Below are 20,797 nucleotides of genomic sequence, written 5' to 3' on the forward strand. Positions count from 1 at the left end.
GTGTTTCAGGACAACCTGAGGTTGTTGATAGAATGATACAGAACAGAAGGAGGCCATTCGGCCCATCATGCCTGTGCTGGCTCTTTGAAAGAGCTATCCAATTAGTCCCAACCCCTGCTCTTTCCCCATAGCCCTGCAAATTTTTCCTGTTCGAGTATTTATCCAATTCCTTTTTGAAAGTCACTATTGAACCTGCTTCCAGCGCCCTTTCAGGCAGCGCATTTCCAGTGATAGGCGCTATATAAATGCAAGTTCTTTCTCATTTGTTCTTTAGAAAATGGCTCCCCACACACCCTCCCCCACCCCCCCCAAACCAGGGCCCATCGCGGAGATGCACTGGACTGGCACTGAATCACGCACATCTGGAAAATCCTAGCTTCACTCTTGGTTCTGCCCAGTTTGATGATCTCAGCCAGGGTAGGAATAGGGCTCGGGAGTGAAGAAAGTGGGGGAAAAAAATCAGCTGGGATTCCCGCTCCTGATCCGGATTACCCCCTTTTGCTGTGTCGGTGGATGTAAGTTGAGGGCAGGATCTGGCTCGCCGTGCGATTCCCTCCATGATGGAATAGCCTTCCGTCTGGGCTCACAAATGGGGAACGGTCACTTGGGCAGGTGACTGGCAGGCGACCGGGCAGGTATCAGATGGCTGGGAAGAGTCCACAGGAGAGCAAGAGAGAAAATCGGCCTGGAAAATACAAATGCTAGTTGCATTGAAGTATTTGTGAAAGTCGTCTTCATAGTTAACACAGCAGGAAATGCGAAGGCGGGGGGGTGGTGGGGGGAGAAATCATGATTTCTGGAAAGCATCACAATACTCTTAAAGGCTTTCAAGAAAGCCTTGTCCTATCTTCAGAGAACAATTTTTTTTTTTCATTTTTGGTTTCACCTCTGGAACAATGCAGCCTGCGCAACAGTGGTTCAAACATCTCACAGTGCCCGAAAGTACCAAGGGGACTTGTCAGAAAAGAAAAACATTTCTCAAACGTGAACACTTCCATGCTAAAAGACAATCCCACAGGCTCTGTCTGTTTCCGATTAACATCCATTGTCTGGAAACTGTGGCTGGGTGCCATCTGTGCTAATGTATTAAACTCTCCAGTTGTAAACACATGGAGTGCATCATTGCCAGTAAGAGACAGTTAAGAAACAATAAACTGCTTTGTCATAACTTCCAACAAGTAGCTTTAACTCCTTGGTTGCTGTTAAACCGTTGATCTGATTCTTGGAAGTTTGGGTCAGGAGCACTGATTGAGATGGTTTGTTGACCCACATCTTCACTGGTAGAGCACGATTACTCCTCCACCTTTAACAATCTCAACAGGCTCTGTGGTATCTCACGTATCTCACCCACACACAGTGGTCTCCCATCAACAGTAAGTTGCTCAAACAAAGAAAAGAACTTGCATTAATATAAAGTCTTTCACGACCTCAGGACATCCCAAAGTACTTTACAACCAATGAAGTACTTTTGAAGTGCGGTCACTGTTGTAATGTGGGAAACACGGCAGCCAACTTGCGCACAGCAAGATCCCACAAACAGCAACGTGATAATGACCAGAAAATCTGTTTTAGTGATGATGGTTGAGGGATAAATATTGGCCAGGATACCGGGGGCGAACTCCCCAGGTCTTCTTCGAAATAGTGCCGTGGGATCTTTTACGTCCACCTGAGGGGGCAGACTTGGTTAAACGTCTCATCCGAAAGATGGTCAACACATCCACTGCACTCAATTCGATTACATTTGAGGCACGGCTAAACTAGACCATGTGCCTTTGCACTTTCTCTTCTCGTGAAGGTGCTGACTCATGCTGGGGTTTTACAGATGCTGGTAGACCTCCAGTACCTCGCACGCACCAAGATGGCCCTTCGTCTTATGTGAGTCTTGACAGTGAGAGCCAGTAGGCTGTTCAACTGTGGGGTGGCATCACAGCCGAGCCTGATCCGACCCTCACCCGGCTGCCACATGCACGCTTGCTCCAGCAGGGATCACTGGTTGACAAATGCAAGTGTTAGGAAGGGTTTTGATAGAGTAAGAAACTGTTTCCAGTGGCAATAGGGTCGATAACCAGAGGACACAGATTTAAGGTAATTGGCAAAAGAACCAGAGGCGACATGAGGAAAAAAATTTTTAGGCAACGAGTTGTTATGATCTGGAATGCACTGCCTGAAAGGGTGGTGGAAGCAGATTCAATAACAACTTTCAAATGGGAATTGGATATATACTCGAAGGGGAAAAATTTGCAGGGTTGTGGGGAAAGAGCAGTTGAGTGGGACTAATTGGACAGCTCTTTCAAAGAGCCGGGAGAGCCGCGATGGGCCGAATAGCTTCCTTCTGTGCTGTACCATTCTATGATTCTAAGTGGCAATCCTGGATGATTGTTCCCCCACCCAGCCCAGGTGAATGGAGGCAAATTGTAGCACCTCAATGTTGTCCTAGTTGGGAAACCTGTGACTTTCTGATCTGCATGCCTCATTGAATCATGACTCCTATGTTCCTCTGCTGCAGTAAATGGTGTTTTCTGCAGTTGTGGCTGAGACACATTGGGGTGGAATGTCTAATTTGGTCACAGAGATGGTAGCAGCAGGAATTTCTGGCTCATTATGTATGCACAGCGAGATGCCAGCGTAACTTGATCCCACTGGATAGAGTTGGCGGAAGGGCGGGATTTCTTGCACAGGTGCAGCAATTTAAAGGGCCACTTAAAGGGAATGTAACTTGTTGCCTATTTAAAGGGGATGCGGGCTGCCATGCTTTAAAGCGAAGCTGTGGTGGGCCGTGTAAAGGAAATGCTGCACCGTTTGCAGATCTGGAAATTGAAGCTACCTCTGCAAGAGGTGCATCAAAGGTTGGTTACCCTGCCCAGCATTCTAGGGCACGCTGCCCACATGGCAGGAGTGCATGTTGGTGCAGGATGAAGAGGTGGCAACCATTGAGAATGCCAACAGCACCAAGCAGTGCGCATGAAACCAGACGTGTGAAACAGGTTTGTGACTATCAATAGATCAGCCAAAGTAAGGCCACCCAACATTTTCATATACCAGACAGATAAGCAAAGTGTGAAGGCCACAAAGAGTATTCTCTTAACCTGTTGTGCATTAACTATAACGGTATGCAAAGCATTCAAACAACCGTTCAGCTCTTTCATTGCTTACGGCCACCATGGCTGTTTGAGAATTTGAATTGAGTTTAATCAAAACTGTTCAAAGAAAATGAAAAAAAAAACAATTTTTTTTTAATGCCCCCGATCATTTTCCTCCCAGATCGCTCGCGGCAGTGTCCAGGAGACTATTCTTTAATTCCGGGAGACTCCAGGACAATCCTGGGGGATTGGCAACCCTAAGGAGGAGGGGCCTCTAAATGTTAAGCCCTCACTGCCTTCGAAGAAGCAATTGTTAGTGATGAGAGCATAGAAGGAGGGGAGGGAGCGTGAAGCTGAAGACTTCTTCCAAGCTGAGGCCTAGTACCATCCTTTCCTCTTAGTTCTTCTCAACCCACCCATTCACTCACTCAGTTGTTTACTCACAGCATACACTCAAGCACAACTCAATGCTGTATGGTATATTTCCATGTAAGGAATATTTGAAGAGGTCATGGAGTCACGATAGAGATCAGCCATGATCTAATTGAATGGCCAAACAGGCTAGAGAGGTGAATGGCCTCCTCCTGTTCCTATGTTCCAGCCAGCATTCTGACATGTGATCCTCTTCTGTTTCTACAGGTGTTCCCCAAGAACCGATTGCAGCTCGCAGGGTGCCCAAGAACAGAAGGTGGCAGAGCCCAATGTGCTAACTAAACATGCTGGTGGAATAGATGGAGAGAGCAATGGTGCGAGGGCTTCATCCTCCTCCTTGCTGCCCAGACATCAGCTCTCATGCAGGTCAGTGGACATGGGAGCGTGGCTGAAGTATTTAGCATGGCTGCCTTCTCTCGAGGTGATGCCGCTTTTGATCTATCCAGCACCCTCCTTTGCTCAAGTGACAGAAGATGTGCCAGAGAGGGCCAGGCTTGCCAGACAACCCAGCACTGAAAATGGCAGTACCATCTCATGACCCCACAACTCCTTCAGTCAGGTGAGGGCCAGCATCCTGGACTCTAACTTCACAGTCCCCTTCAGGGCAATGAGAAAGGAAAGAACTTGCATTTATATAGCTCCTTTCACAATCTCAGCTCTTTACAGCCAATGAAGCACTTTTTGAAGTGTAGTCACTGTTGTAATGTAGGAAATGCAGCAGCCAATATACACACAGCAAGGTCCCACAAACAGCAATGTGATAATGACCAGGTAATCTGTTTTATTGGTGATGTTGGTTGAGGGATAAATATTGGATAGGACCCCAGGAAGAACTCCACTGGTCTTCTTCAAGATAGTGCCATGGAATCTTTTACATCCACCTGAGAGGGGAGACAGGACCTTGATTTAAGGTCACATCTGAAATATAGCACCTCCAACAGTGCAGCATTGGCAGTATCAGCCTAGACTTTGTGCTTAAGTCTCTGGAATGGTGCTATGAACCTACAACCTTCTGACTCAGAGGCAAGAGTGCTACCCACTGAGCCACAGCTGACACCAAATGGTAATGGAGGTACTGCAGAGGTAGATGCTAATGAAGGGCTATTCAGCCACTGCATAGTGCAGGAGTGCACACATTAGATTGGTCAGAGGTTCCGGGCAAAGGGCAGGTGACTTCCACTGACAAATCAGTTGATACAGATACCACACCTAGTACTGGTAGCTGTGCAGTGATTAACCAGCGAGGTTTATCGTGAGTTTGAGCACGTCACAGACTGAGAAGCTGAGCCCCGGTGCAACTGGAACAGATCTAGATACTGAATGTGAATAAAATGCCTCTCACGCTGTGGTGCAGTAAAACCCAATAATTGGTCCAGCTTGAAGGTCACTTGACGCTTTATTAGTAATTAGAACAATAAGGGTCTAACTGCTCACAGTGTGGGAGGGCAGTCCAAGTACCCATGCATATACTGAAATCAAGAGTTGAGATATACAAAGTAGAGCTGGTACAATGGTGCAACCTCAAAACCAGCACATAGTGTCCCTGGGATGTTATGATTCATCAACCTTGTGTCAGTCCCCCAAAACTAATGTGTAATAATTACATGTTAAATGACTAACTTTATTCAATGTTAAGTAGCTGGTGATTAGCACAACCGAATACAGCGGCCTACACTCACAGGCTCCTTTCCATGTTATCCCAAAGGGAGCATTGTAGTGAAGCATTGCTGTACTTAAAACAGCATCACTGAAGTAACAACTTGAGAGGCATATAGTGCTGCATTGCCCTAGGTTACACAATGATCAATATTGAGGTATTGATTGATTTTGCTGTATTGCGAGCCTGGCAATGGTCTGCCCTTTTAATGAGCAATTTAAGTTGCTCCTTTCAATATTTTGATTTCAATATATGCATGGGTACCTGGACTGCCCTCCCACACTGTGAGCAGTTAGTCCCTTAGACAAAGCAGTGAATGCTACATCAATTAACACCTTTTAAAAGGAGCTGGAAGAATATCTGCTTAGGTAAAGGTTTGTGAGTTATTAGGGTCCTGGCTCAGTGGGTAACACTCTCACCTCTAAGTCAGAAGGTTGTGGGTTCAAAGCCCCACTCCAGAGATTTTGAGCACAAAATCTAGGCTAAAGGTGTGGTCAGTTCTGAGGACACAAAAGATGCTAAATTAATGCAAGTTTGTCCTTTCTTTATTGCAGGTGTGTGAAGTCCTCCGTTGGCCGCTCTGGATGTCTCTTAAGCAGCAAATGCTGCTTTGCAACTCCAGCAAATTTAGGCTGGGGTTGTTGCTGGCTGGGCCAGGAGTTAGCATCATTAACACCGCAGTAAATTCAAAATAAATGCAGTTCAAATGGGTTGGGCAGAATACATTATAGAGGAGATTGATCAAAGTCTGTTGAAAGAGATGGGCCTAGTGCATTTTTCTTGTTTCATGATTTATGTTCTTAACCACAAACAGACAGCGGTCAAACTGGGATTTTAAAGTGGGGAGAACTGATCTTAAGATTACAGTAAAATGAAGAGTGAATCCAGATATTCATTCCTAAATACTCCATTTCCAGTGGTCTCTAGTCTATAATTCAGTGTGGGATCAATCTGCATTGAAATCTGGAACTCTCTCCCTCAAAAAGCTGTTGAGGCTGGAGGGTTAATTGAAAGTTTCAAAACTGACATTGATAGATTTTTGTTAGGTAAGGGTATTAAGAGATATGCAACCAAGGCGGGTAAATGGAGTTAAGATACAGATCAGTCATGATCTAATTGAATGGCGGAACAGGCTCGAGGGGCTGAATGGCATCCTCCTGTTCCAAATGTTCCTCTACCCCAGCTCAGTAACTGCAACAAGATGGATTTGGGGAGAAATGTAAGAAATGTCTACCTCGCTAACCCACCCACAACTGGCTGCTGAGATGAATGCCCCGCGTTACTGAATTGTTCCATCTGTGAATGCTACTCCTCCAAATCATCCACAAAACACATTCCCATTAAGTATCTAATAAGGAACTAAAGTCCTGAAAGAGAATCTCTCCGCCTTACCTCTTTTAAAAATCACCATCTGGCCCGCTCTCCTTCTGGCGCAGTTTGGAGGTTTTCAAACTTTTCTGGATGGGGGAACTCCCAGCAAATATTGATACATTCCCAGTGAACCACCACAAATATTGACACACACCTGCGGGGACGGCCTATAATAACTTCTGAAAGACAGCGTCAGCTACCCGGAGGAAATGAATGCTATCACTCCACTTTTTTTTATTAGTCTACAGCGACAGAAATAACCAGCAAATAAGTCAACAAATAAAGAAATGTGATGAGTTTGTCCACCCCTTGGGTCTGGGGGACCCCCAAATTTAACGGCCTAGTAGGTAAAAGCAGTCATAGAGGCTGGGCTCAATTGCTGATCTGTACTGAGTTAACTGCTGTCAGTGGGAGCGGCATCTGGGTCACAAGAAATGGTCACGGTGCCCTGGACTGCAGGAGGGGACAGATGTCAGTGAGGCCTCCTATCCAGCGGCCCTGGCTGGAAAATGCGTGCGTGTTTTCACTTGGGTGTCACACATTTCTTTACAGATTTCTCTTTCCAACCTGTGTCCCTTTTCCATCCATTTGCAGCAGATATTGGAAATAACAGGAAGCAGTGCAAAGGTTGGGGGGGGGGGGGCATCACCATTCACTCCTTTTAAGGAAAGGGCCTTGGAGGGCGAGGAGCCAGTGAAGAGGTTGGGGAGGGGACTTTGCAGCCCCCCGACCGCCCCCCACCGCCCTCTCCAAGCTCATGACTAGTATCACCTCTTGTTTCTCATTTTTTTAAAAATCTCCCTACATTAACCTCACTTAAAACGGGAGCTGGCAGAACAAAGTAATAGCTGACTGTTTGTTGTACGGGACCACTTGCACACTTGCTCCTAGAGAGCGGTTTCTACCTCTATCTCTGACTAGCCTGAGTTCTGACTAATGCCGGCATCATCCACTATCATCAGCATCTTCGCTCGAGCTTGAAAGCATTTACTGTTCTTGTTCTGAGCAATCCCTGTTGTCTGGTTCCAATTCTTTTCCCCCTCAGGTACCTGTCAGTATGTTTTGCTGCTGAGAGTTTTTTTGACAGCTCTCGAAGGTGTTGACAGATTGATGGGCTGCTGACTCGCCAAGTTACAACTTGCATCCCTTCCCGAAGTTGCTTTGTTTCCCTTTACTGCTTTTCAATCATTGGGAAGCAGGGACGGGAGGGGGTGAAGAGCAGACATTTTACCATACATTGACCTTACATACAAGAAGTCCATCACATAGCAATAAATTGACTATTGGCAAGTTTAGTCTCTCCCTTTCTTCTTCCCCTTCACCTCCCTGCATCAGACACCGTGCCTGGCCCAAAGGAACAATGGTCAATCTGTCGCCAGATCTCAGCCAATGTTGACCTGCACATGGCCACCATGAGCTATTTGAGACAGGCTCCAGGGGGTATGACCTTCTTTCTGACTTCCCTTTCACCTTCTGTGCAGAAGCACCTGTCCTCTGCTCTGTACCTGCCCATGACGGCACGACTCGTGACGGATGTCACCTTGCAGGGAAATCACAGGCGCAATAACAGACTGCCGCACTAAGATGGTGGGCTCACTAACACTCTGGGACACTGAGGGTAGCTATAGGTAAATGGACTTCCTCCACAACAACGTCTGAACAAACTCTGTGCTCATCGAAAGCTGGTGACAGATGTTTTAAAACAAGTACCTCATTGCTAGTTCATACCCCCCACCCCCATCTCTTTTTCTACCACCCTTGTATTAGAGCGACACCCCCCTCTTTTGCCATCTTTTGCTGTATAGAATTTATTTTTATGTTACAGCTCCAGTCTCCCTGTCTGCCAGCCACTGTGCTTGTTCTCCTCATGTTGTAAAATGTCACTGCCACCACCTGTTCACATTGAACCTGCGCCCTGACCGTACACATGATACATCCAGCGTAACTGCGAAACAAAGACTGGCGTTTATATAGTGTCTTATCACATCTCAGAAACATCTCAAAGCACTTCACACGCAATGAACTACTTTGAAGAGTAGCGACTGTTGTTATGCAAGTAACCATGGCAGCCACTGTGCATGCAGCAAGATTCCTAAAAACGGCAATGAGATGAACGATCAATTCATCTGCTTTTGGTTGAGGGGGGAATGTTGGCCAGGACACCGGGTGAACTTCCCACACTTTGAATAATGCCAAGTGATCTTTAATGTCCACCCGAGCCACCAGAACAGGCAGGTGGGGCCTCGGTTTACTATCTCATCCAAAGAGTTGCATGTCTGGCAATTCCTCAGTGCTCCGCTGGAGTGTCGGCCTAGATTTATGTGCTCATGTCCTGGTGTGATTTTAAACTGAACGCCAAGTTCTGTGACTGGCCTCAGTAGAGTCACTGCATAAGTTATTCTCTTCCTACCCATGGGTGGCGAGACTAACAGTAGCAACATTGCCACCACTTTGGCTGAGATCAGCTGCCTCAGCGCAGAGCTGGGATCAAACCTGAGACCTTCCTGGTCTGTTTGTTAGCTGTGACTCAGTGGTTAGTGCTCTCACCTCAAAGTCATGGGTTCAAGTCCCACTCCAGGGACTTGAGCACAAAATCCAGGCTGACACTCCCAGTGTAGTACTGAGGGAGTGCTGTGCTGTCAAGGTGCCATCTTTCAGATGAGATGTTAAACCGAGGCCCTGTCTGCCCTCTCAGGGGGATGTAAAAGATCCCATTCACTATTTCGAAGAAGAGCAGGGGAGTTCTCCCCGGTGTCAGTACTGAACTAAAGTGTCATCATTGCTGTACAGAGAAAAGGGACAGAACAAGCTCATATTGTAACCGGTCTCTTTATGTTGGTGTTCTCCATTAAGAAAAACTTGGGCCAAAACCAGATTTCTCAGAATCAAAAAAATACAAAAATAGCAATCTCAGAAAATAAATCAGTGACCAGGAGACTGAGTCTAATTTCTTACTTCACTCCTACCTTAATTGTTATACGCAAATACAATTTAGTTTAAAGGAAACGTGGACTGAGACAAGAGCCAGCAGGTTTCAGTACAGATTTGAGTCGCTGAGACAATTCGTTTTGAAGGTTTCTTATTTTAAGAAAAAATATTTTTAGCTGACAGAATTATCTGAAATAAATTATTTTGTTTGCCAAATGTCAGCATCAAGGGTCACTCAGGACAGAGGGTGGATCATTCCGGACAGTGGGTGGGTCACTCCGGACAGAGGGTGGGTCACTCCGGATAGAGAGTGGGTCACTCCGGACAGAGGGTGGGTCACTCAGGACAGAGGGTGGATCATTCCGGACAGTGGGTGGGTCACTCCGGACAGAGGGTGGGTCACTCCGGATAGAGAGTGGGTCACTCCAGACAGAAGGTGGGTCACTCCGGACAGAGGGTGGGTCACTCAGGACAGAGGGTGGATCATTCCGGACAGTGGGTGGGTCACTCCGGACAGAGGGTGCGTCGCTCCGGATAGAGAGTGGGTCACTCCAGACAGAAGGTGGGTCACTCCAGACAGAGGGTGGGTCACTCCAGATAGAGAGTGGCTCACTCAGGACAGAGGGTGGGTCACTCCAGAGAGAGGGTGGGTCACTGTGGACAGAGGGTGGGTCACTCCGGACAGTGGGTGGGTCACTCCGGACAGTGGGTGGGTCACTCCGGACAGAGGGTGGGTCACTGTGGACAGAGGGTGGGTCTTTGGTAGACTGGATAAAATGTGAGAAGTGAATATCATGTTACATAGAGTTACATAGAATTAACAGCACAGAAACGGACCATTCGACCCAACTGGTCCATGCCGGTGTTTATGCTCTACCTGAGCCTCCTCCCATCCCTTTTTATCTAACTCTATGAACATAACCTTCTATTCCTTTCGCCCTCATGTATTTAGCTAGCGTCCCTTCAAATGTATCTATGCTATTCACCTCAATTACTCGTTGTGGTAGCGAGTTCCCCATTCTAACCACTTTCAGGGTAAAGAAGTTTCTCCTGAATTCCTTATTAGTGACTATCTTATATTCATGACCCCTAGTTTTGGTCTCCCCACAAGTGGAAACATCTTCTCTACGTCTACCCTAACAAACCCTTTCATAATCTTAAAGACCTCCATCTTTAATAGTGTGATTTTGGGGTGGCACGTGAATGGTTCTTAAGTCAGCCTGGGTTCGCATAAGTCTGTTTATCTGAAGTTACAGCATGGCCCAGAGCAGCTGGCATGGGTGATTCACTCAGGTTGAAAATCGAGTGGAGAGTTTCCTGTTATGACCTGTACGGCTGGTTCAGAAAGCCTCATCAAATAGGCTGCTCACAACAGTATTTCAATGCAGCCCGAATACTACATTTACATGGAAGCTTGAAAAGCTAGATTTAAATAATTGACATCAAGGATGAAAAAAAAAGTTACTTTATCTAGAAGGCGACGAGATGCCTGTTTATTTAGAAGGCCTGAAGTGAGTGGGCAAGAAGGTGGCAGATGGACTTGGGTGTCCTCGTACAAGAAACACAAAAAGTTAGCATGCAGGTACAGCAAGCAATTAGGAAAGCAAATGGAATGTTGGCCTTTATTGCAAGGGGGTTGGAGTACAAAAGTAAGGAAGTCTTACTACAATTGTGAGACCTCACCTGGAGTACTGTGTACTGTTTTGGTCTTTATCGAAGGAAGGATATACTTGCCTTGGAGGCGGTGCAACGAAGGTTCACCAGATTGATTTCTGGGATGAGAGGGTTGTCCTATGAGGAGAGATTGAGTAGAATGGGCCTATACTCTCTGGAGTTTAGAAGATTGAGAGGTGATCTAATTGAAACATATAAGATTCTGAGGGGGCTTGACAGGGTAGATGCTGAGAGATTGTTTCTCCTGGCTGGAGAGTCTAGAACTAAGGGGCATAGTCTCAGGTTACGGGGTCGGCCATTTAAGACTGAGATGAGGAGGAATTTCTTCACACAGAGGGTGGTGAATCTTTGGAATTCTCTACCCCAGAGGGCTGTGGATCCTCAGTCGTTGAGTATATTCAAGGCTGAGGTAGATAGATTTTTGGACTCTAGGGGAATCAAGGGATATGGGGATCGGGCTGGAAAGTGGAGTTGAGGTCGAAGATCAGTCATGATCTTATTGATTGGCGGAGCAGGCTCGAGGAGCCGTATGGCCTACTTCTGCCCCTATTTCTTACGTTCTTATGTAAGCATGCTCACAGTGGATTTCCACTCATGGGCTCTGTTTGAAGACCCCCTGGTAGTACCTGAGGTCTCAGTGTGGTCAATGGTAAAAGGCTCCATCTGTGCTTGTGAACAAGACTCCAAGCGTTCCTCCCTGTTTGGTATTTTCTGCCTTCCTCTCCTGGAGGCAGTGGACAGGTCCATGAGGGACAAGCAGCCCCTCTGGCAAGTTGACTTCATGTATGTGAGCCTAGGCAGCGAGTGTCAGCGAGACTATTGGACCGAGGGAGGAAGGGTCATCACAACTGTGTCTGATCCTGTGCTCAAGTCTCTGGAGTGGGACTTAAACCCTCAACCTCTGACTCAGAGGCGAGAGTGCCTCCCATTGAGCCACCGATAAATTTGGACCGAGGAGGGTCATCACAACTGTGTCTGTTCCTGTACATGTGACACTCATAAGAGTACTTTGAAGCTAGGGTTGCTGGATAGTGATTAAGAGCAAGAGCCTTGGTTACTCCCACCGAGCTCAGGCATACAGAAGACAATTGCCGTGGCCTCATCATAATCAGCACAGAACCGAGATTGAGGCTGGGATCTACCTGATATATATGGGTCAGATCACGTGGAATTTTATCCAATGAGCCACCTGTGGAACCCTATTTGGTGGATATTTCTGACTGATTCAGAAGATCTAAGTCATAAAAGTGAGGAGCTGTGTTGTTTTGGGAGCTTTATCTATCCGGTACAGTATTTCTATTTCGCTTTTGCGTCATTTTGAACAGTTTGCAAGAGATTTATGAAAGAAGGAAAGAATTTGCATTTATATTGCGCATTTCATGACCTCAGGGCGTCCCAAAGCGCTTTACAGCCAATGAAGTACTTTTGAAGTTTAGTCACTGTTGTAATGTAGGAAACACGACAACCAATTTGCACACAGGAAGGAGATAATGAACAGATAATCTGTTTTTAGTTGTTAGCTGAGGGATAAATATTAGCCCTGGACACCAGCCTTGCTCTTTTTTGAAATAGTGGCGTGGGATCTTCTTCATCCACCTGAGAGGGTGGACAGAATTTCAGTTTAATGTCTCATCCAAAAGATGGCACCTCCAACAATGCAGCACTCGCTCAGTACTGCACTGGAGTGTCAGCCTGGAATTTGTGCTCAAGTCCCTGGAGTGGGACTTAAACACACAACCTTCTGACTCAGAGGCACGAGTGCTACCAACTGAGCCAAAGCTGACACTTGAATATTATATATATTTATGAATAATGGCCGCTTGGTCAAGGTAGCAGAGGACCATTAGCCTGAGGAAGAGCACCCCAGCAAGAGCCAACATCTTTAGAAGAGGAAGGGAGAAGACTTAGGGGGAGAAACGTTAAATGATCTCTGCCTGAAATTGTTTGCACGAAGTAAGAATGCGGCTAAGAACATTCTGGTATTTTCTTTTTGAAAGAAAAGTTTTCTGTTTGCATGTGGTTTTTTTAGTAATGAGGCCCCTATGCAAATAATTGCCGGCAGCGGCTCCAGTCTCCGTGCCTAGCCACAGCCAGAACCGACTGCTACATCATTCTAACGCTTTCAGAGGTGGATGGGGACCAAACGACCAAGAGTTAACAAACTGAAAAAAACTGATCTATTGGCCTGGCAGACCACAAAACTACTTCTACTTGAGTTTTCATTACTTCTCAGATGAGTAAAAGGAAGACCAACGAGAGCAGCTTTTTTATGGGTTTAATTTTAGACTGTAGCTGGGAGCTGCAATCTTCACAGTGAAATGAGTTCATTATTTAACCGTTGAAATGCTGCTCGTGTTTTTGTATTACTGTTGCACAAAAATATAGTTTGCACTTCCTCTCGTGCCTGATGTTGGTCTCCTTTCCTGATTATAATTTGCTCCTATTTTGCTCTCCCATCCCACTCCAGATAAAAAGGAATGGGATAGGGCGAGATGGAAAAGCCGATCAAAGGAGGGTAAGCCACATGGTGCTGAAAGACAGACTTGCATTTACATAGCGTCTTTCATGATCTCAGGACGTCCCAAAGTGCTTTACAACCAATGAAGTGCTTTTTGAAGTGTAGTTACTGTTGTAATGTAGGAAAGACTGCACCTCTGACAGTGCAGCATTCCCTCAGTACTGCACTGGAAGTGTCAGCCTAGATTATGTGCTGGAGTCTCTGGAATGGGACTTGAACCCATGCTCTTCTGACTCAGACACCTTGGGATGAGTGTCCCTTTACACATCTTGGCGAAGGTTCATTAAAGAGGTGCATCAGCAACGCCCATCTCGCTGACTGTGGCAGACTTAGGCATATCGTCCCTCTCATCCTAGAGTGTAGCCCGTGGTGACCGTGTGATGGTCATGTGCAGAAGGTGTCCGCTGCTCATCCGCAATCTTCACTACATAATGGAGGATGGGTAATGCCCCACTCCCCACCCCAGCTGCCTGTCTTCTGTCTTATTTTTTTAATCAAAGGTTTGTCACCCAGTTCAAAGCATCCTAGGTGTCTGCCCCTCTCAGGTGGATGTAAAAGATCCCATGGCACTATTTCAAAGAAGAGCAGGGGAGCTCTGGGCCAATATTTATCTCTCGGCCAACATCACTAAAACAGATTATCTGATCATTTATCTCGTTGTTGTTTGTGGGATCTTGCTGTGTGCAAATTGGTTGCCATGTTTCCTACATTACAACAGTGACTTTATTTCAAAAGTACTTAATTGGCTGTAAAGCACTTTGGGACGTCCTGAGATTGTGAAAGGCGCTATATAAATGCAAGTCTTTCCTTCAAAGTGAAATAGTGAGGAGCTTACAGGTGAATGCTCCATCTCCTGACCCCTCTGCTCTCTGTGACAGTGCTACCACCTATATCAACATGCCTCCTGATATCCAGGTCCAGCTCCTTTGCATGCAATGCACCATTAGCATTCTCAATCTCGGGTAACAGAGTTTTATACTTGCTGCAATAGCTTTGTAAAACTGACCGATCGTCATCAAGGTCAGTGGTGCCAATAACATGGTCTGGCCACCGTTGATGGCCCCTTTGCTTGTGGCATTGGGCAGACTTGTCACACCCTTACTGCTGCACAACTGAGGTCAACAAACTTAGCACAGACTGAAGATCAAACCTCAGAGCTTCCTGTATGGCTCAGCCACTCACTGGCTTAACCAGCTAGGTCCTCGGGGCCGTCGTCCTCTAATCTTAACATAAACTGGCCCAACTTGGCTCATTTGGGGATAGGCGCCCAGCTCCATCCTACTAATGGGATGGGTTCCCCATGGATGCCAAGGATTCAGTCACCACTGTTTACTGCTGATGACAGCGATGATTTTTCAGAGAATTTGCTGCACCAAGTTGTCATAACTACAATCCCCGGGTATTCTTTAAAATCCGCTAATGTTGAAGTAGAACGATGCAGGGCACAGAGCCCCAATATTTACAGATTCCAATGTGATGTGCCCCTGAAGGGAGTTAGATACAGTTACAGGCAGGAGGGAGGTACTGTTTAGAGCAGATAGACAGAGGGCCCCAAGAAGATCAGCTCAGAACCAGTGAAGGGAGGTGGTTACTGCAGTCAATGCCAATTCAACCATGCCACCCAGTGCAGGAAGAAGTTTAATGACCTTACCTGGTCAGATAAGGTGAAAGCAATCAGCCATGGATTCTAACAATGAACTGTACTAAACTTATCACTGACCTCCCCTTCTCACTGTGTTGAAGTGCTTGAATTGCTTACCATCAGTGCCCAGGAGGTAACGCACTGCTCTGTACAGACCCAGCCTTCACTTGGAAGCTTCTTCACTCGGCCTTATGTGCAATTATCCTACTAAAAGCCTTATCTACAATATAATTGCTTGTCAGTGCCCCCATTAGGGGCTGCAGGCACCTGGGGTTTACTGCATCTCATGGTTACTGATGTTAATGTGACCCATTTCCTTTTCTTCTTCTAGGACTTGACAGTCTATAAAAACCTAGAGAAATCAGTGACAGGTGGGGTAGGCTTCTGAACATGATGCATCTCACCCCTATGAGGAGGAAGCTATGCAGATCCTGGACATGGAGGCTATAAGCGGAGGACTGGAGATGGGCAAGTAGGAGGGCATGTGTCAGCTCAAGATTCCGTGAATCATTCTGCTTCTTCTTCCCTTAATTGTCAGTGAGCCATTCTACGAGCCCTCATGCACTGAAAGCATTGCGTGATCTCCGTTCCTCACAAAAAAACATTCAATCTGTCTTCCTCTTTACCCTCTCCAGATGTGGCACCACACCGTAAAGCAAGCCCCTCAGCATTGGTCAATGGCAGCCCTTCGCAGCATGCGCTGCCTCTATTTAGACAGTGGAATCCCTTTTCTCCGGATGGAAGTGGTGGCAGCGGTCAAGGGAGCAAGCATGGCTTGGTCATACTGCCATTGGTTGTCCATGGGGAAGCGGATGAGATGGTTTGCTCCCACAAATAATACATCAGTGACTTGCCCCATAGATCTGGGTACAGCTGACTGGCTAATGTCCCTGATGTCCCCAGTGCCAACTTGGAATAACCTCGCAGCATAAAAAAGTTCAGGGCAGTTGTGACCTTTGCGGCCACTGGCAGCGCTATTTGTGGTGGAGATGGGCTGAAGTTCAGCTTGGGCCAGGGTTGCTTCCGGACGTCTGGATGTAGCGAGCGCCTCAGTCTGTGCATTCTGATGTGGGGCTACTAGCAGGGCTGGGGGTGCTGTGTGCCTCCAGTGCAGCTTGATAACTCTCTGTTGTTCCTTCTTCCACAAAGCAACATTGTGCCCTCACTACGATGGGGGTGGGGGAAATAAATGGCAGCCCCACAGCAGCAGGCACAAAGGTAGGTGATCAGCCGCCTAACTACCACCTGAGTTACGTGAGAAATAAAGATTTGGTAAAACCTTGCAATATAGTTGCTAGGCCCTTTAAATTCTTTCCCCAGACTCTTTTGTCCTTTTCGGTAGCGCCTAGTGACCCTCTGCGGGTGAGACCATGGCGTACTTAAGACGTGAATGGAAAGGGGTGATCTTATTGAGGTGTTTAAGGTGATTAAAGGATTTGATAGGGTACATAGAGAGAAACAATTTCCTCTGGTGGGAGAGTCTAGAACAAGGGGGCATAACCTTAAAATTAGAGCTAGGCCGTTCAGGGGTGATGTCAGGAAGCACTTCTTCACACAAAGGGTAGTGGAAATCTGGAACTCTCTCCCACTAAAAGCTGTTGAGGCTGGGGGTCAATTGAAAATTTCAAAACTGAGATTGATAGATTTTCGTTAGGCAAGGGTATTAAGGGTTACGGAACCAAAGCGTTTTAAATGGTGTTAAGATACAGATCAGCCGTGATCTAATTGAATGGCGGAACAGGTTCGAGGGGCTGAATGGCCCAATCCTGTTCCTACATTCCTATGTATGATATCAGCATGTTATTACTGCTGCATTTCGAATGTGCCTGCCCATAAAGTGGGCAGGGATGTGGCATAGTGGATCCCTGCCCTACTTCCAACCCCTGCCTGCCCGAACATCAAACAATATGCAGAGGAAACTGGTTGCAGCCTCAAACATCAACGAGCATGGCTGTAATTATAAAAAAAGTCATAATCTGCCAAGTCACCCTAAACATAAAAATACAACCCTCCCCAGCCTTCCTTTACACACACATGACCTACATCTTGTCCCCCAAAAATAATGTGTATTGTATTTTTGGGCCTGTCATTAATGAAAACCATAAAAATTAGATAGTAAATCTTATCCCTTATGCTATGCTTAATGTATGATCCTAAATGGTGGACATCAGTAGCCTATTTGACCATGGGGAAATCACAACCAAGTCTGATCCTGCTCATACACATTGAGTCTCCAGCAGAGATCACTAGATATTGTTCAGAGGCAAGAACTCTGGATGATTTATTTTCCTTCATCCTAGCCCAGGATCTTTGGGCCTCTAAGCCTACTGTATATTCTAAGTCATTAATTCGCTCAGTTTAGGAAGGCAAGGTGGGGGGAAGGGGTGGCGGGAAGTAGCTCAGACATGAAGAGTTGGAACTAGGGCAAGGTATAAGAAGATTCTTGGCGCCTTTTAAAGACAAACTCTAAGCATGGGGAAGAGCTGCTGCCATTTTGAATTGTTACCATCCCTGCATCTCCACTACAAAGCTGCCTCTTTTCCCCTCCCCACTTGCCCTCCCTCCAAATACCAAGGAACTGTGAGACCACATCCCAGCAAGGAATCAATGGTGAAACTGATCTTGGGTGCTGGCCCGTTTTACACCCCACTCGATTTTTCTTTCCAATGCGGAAAACAGAGTGTAAAACAGACCACCAATTCACTATCGCCCGCCTTGCACTACTGCCCAACACCAATTTCAACCTTTCCCTCCCCCATTCCTCTCCTGTGTCTTCAGGAGAGATTTGGGGAGTGGTGAAAAGCGTGGGGAAAAGGAGCAGTGAAAAGATAAGACTTGTTCAAATTGGGGCCTTATTCGTAATTCCAATTGATGCTGATTGGCCTAGTTCCTCATTTTCCATGTCCTTGTTTCACATTTGGTACTTTAATGAGTTTGAGTCAATGACAATCTCTGTGCTTTTTGCTGCAAACCTGCTCTGTAACTCCTCTATAAAACAGAGGGACGGAATCAGTAGATGACTGACACTGTGGTAACTATCTAGGTTTGTTAAAAACAAAAATAATATTTAAACCACATCATAAATTAGTGACAAAGGCCAATACCACATCCTAGGTGGTGGGGCAAGACATTTTTTTTTAAGAGACTGTTTGAAATTTTTGTTCATTTTTGACAACAGAACTTCCTTGGGTCTCCAACAAACAACATCTTTTTTTTGTTCGAAAGGTTGACTTCTTCCTCTGGTGTTTTTTTGTTTACAGAGGGCGAGGCAACAAACCGCCAGATACATGAATTAGTCTACAGTCAATGGAGACCTCCTCACCCCAACGGGCCATCATCAATCACCGATGGATAAATTTCCCATCATTTTTAATAGGAGAGGAAGGCAATGGGGGAATGGGGCCATTTCCTATTTTTTTTCCCATTTATTGTCATGAATTGGAGGTAAACACGAGAGGACAAGAATCTTTCGTTTCAGGAATATAGCCCAACAATCCCAGACGTTTTCGACACATCTGAATACCTGACATGACATCTGAATCTCCTGACCTGACATATCCCCCAATCCTTTCTCTCTACAGAGACGCATCTAGCTGCCTCTTCAGCTCATCTCAATGTCCTTCCCTGGTCATTTATTCCACAATTCTACTGCATTTGTCGGATGGTACATTTGGAATAAAGTTTACCGTCAGTGATTTAGATAATTAGTACCATATATTTTTGTCTTCAGAGCTCAGAATTTGAGCGTGGGCCTCCACAAGTTTCCATCCATTCATTTTAATGTCCTGAATTAATAGATGGAAAATTCCAATATGTGCGCCTGGCATGCAAAGTTTTATATTGGGAGCACGGAAGATGAAAATTAACCCTTCTCCTTTACATTAGAAAGAAAGCGATATTAAAATGTTATTTTTTGTGAGAATTCCCCTCACTCTCATGCACCCCCCCCCCACCATCCGCTTCACCCCGTGCGGTGGAGATTACAGTTATGATGCAGCAGGATGCTATTCATTGCAGAAGTGGGGCTAGGAAGCATGCAAGCATTCTGCAAAAGGTATTTGGATGCTGGCAGTGTTAACAGTTCAGTTTGGTTGTGACTTGTACGAGTGCCTTTTTGCTGTTTGCTGGCTCTTCACAGGAAGGCCACAACCAAGCAGCCTTCTGAGGTTAGCAGCAACATCTTCAGACCATGAAGTTATATTTAGTTAGTGTCTAGTGTGTTGATAAGGAGCTTTTCTTTTCGTAACTTAACATTAAGAAATATAAAGTAATGCAATATCCTAGGTTTATGGTGATGATTTGAGAGAAGACAAGGGTGAAATACATCTGATAGAAGTAACCTCAGCATTATGGTTGTGGAGAAATATAAACACCTCACTAAACTCCAGTGTCGAACACATCCAAGTCCACGTGTACAGTTCATAAGTCCCTAAAACATCAACTGCGAACAAGCTTATATCAGCTCTCCCACAGTTCTATCCCATGAGCTTGTAAGAGGACAACCATCAAGAAGGAATCACCTCGCCCGTAATGATATAGTGGGAGTTTTTAATAGATATTTCCCTATTCCAGCGTTCCATATCAGTTTGAGTACGTCATTTAGAGACCTTCCCTTAACCATCAGTATCTGGCAATGTAGACCATGACAAGCTGTTTCACCTGGTCCAGAGGACACGGCCTGTGACGAAGGGGGTAAATTCAAAAACTATTCTGCAGAAACATTATTTCAGTGAGCGAGTGGTCAATCTACGGAAAAGACTCCCCTGGGAGATCATGGGAGCAGAGAGTATTGATTCCTTCGAATGCAAATTCGATAGATCTCCTTCAGAAGATAATATTTTGGGATACGGTATATGAGTGATTTGAGACAAGACATATGGTAAGTGTGCTTGGGAGGACCAGGTTACTTTGGGCCTAGAAATTGCATCGGGCGCAGCACGGATATCCAAGGCCCCAATATGGCGGACAGGAAGCTCCCGCACACTTCTGGCCGTAAGTGTGCCACTCACCATGTTGGATAAGGACAAACGAGAGGCATCCTGAAACAGGCATTTGGTCCTTTGCACACGCAAATAATGGGCCTAACACCTGCGTGAAGTCCCCACTCCAAGATTGGTTTGACCTGAGGCAGTCAGTGCCAGCGCGGGCTCTACTCGGGGAAACCAGGCCTACGGATCATAAGTAACTTACCTGAGCACTCCTGCTCCTCCCAAAGCAAAATCAATTGCTACATGGGGCAGTGTAAAGGTCCGTTGATAAATGCACTACCTGGTGTGGTATTGAGTCCTCCAGCCCGGGCAGTTCCCAGGTCTGTGCCCAGTTAGCTGATTTCAGTGCAGGCAACAGAAGAGATGTTACAGAAGGCCATAATGCTTCCAGGTGAAGGAAGGTAACAACAATAGTAAAACGTCTCAACGCGCTTCACAGGGGCGATTATCAAACAAAATTTGACACCGAGACACATAAGGATATTTGGACAGGTGATTAAAAGCTTG

The 20,797-nt window shown here is 46.1% G+C and overlaps 1 long non-coding RNA gene across 1 annotated transcript in view; it reads left to right on the top strand.

Annotated features, from left to right (window-relative positions):
- LOC137304280 (uncharacterized) overlaps positions 1-20,797 on the top strand; it is a 79,938-nt gene that overhangs the window by 29,385 nt on the left and 29,756 nt on the right. Inside the window, exon 2 of the long non-coding RNA XR_010958535.1 lies at positions 3,720-3,878. This is a non-coding gene — a long non-coding RNA (uncharacterized lncRNA). The remainder of the gene's footprint in view (positions 1-3,719; positions 3,879-20,797) is intronic.

The sequence above is a fragment of the Heptranchias perlo genome, chromosome 37 (assembly GCF_035084215.1).
Source record: "Heptranchias perlo isolate sHepPer1 chromosome 37, sHepPer1.hap1, whole genome shotgun sequence".
Lineage (NCBI taxonomy): Eukaryota > Metazoa > Chordata > Chondrichthyes > Hexanchiformes > Hexanchidae > Heptranchias > Heptranchias perlo.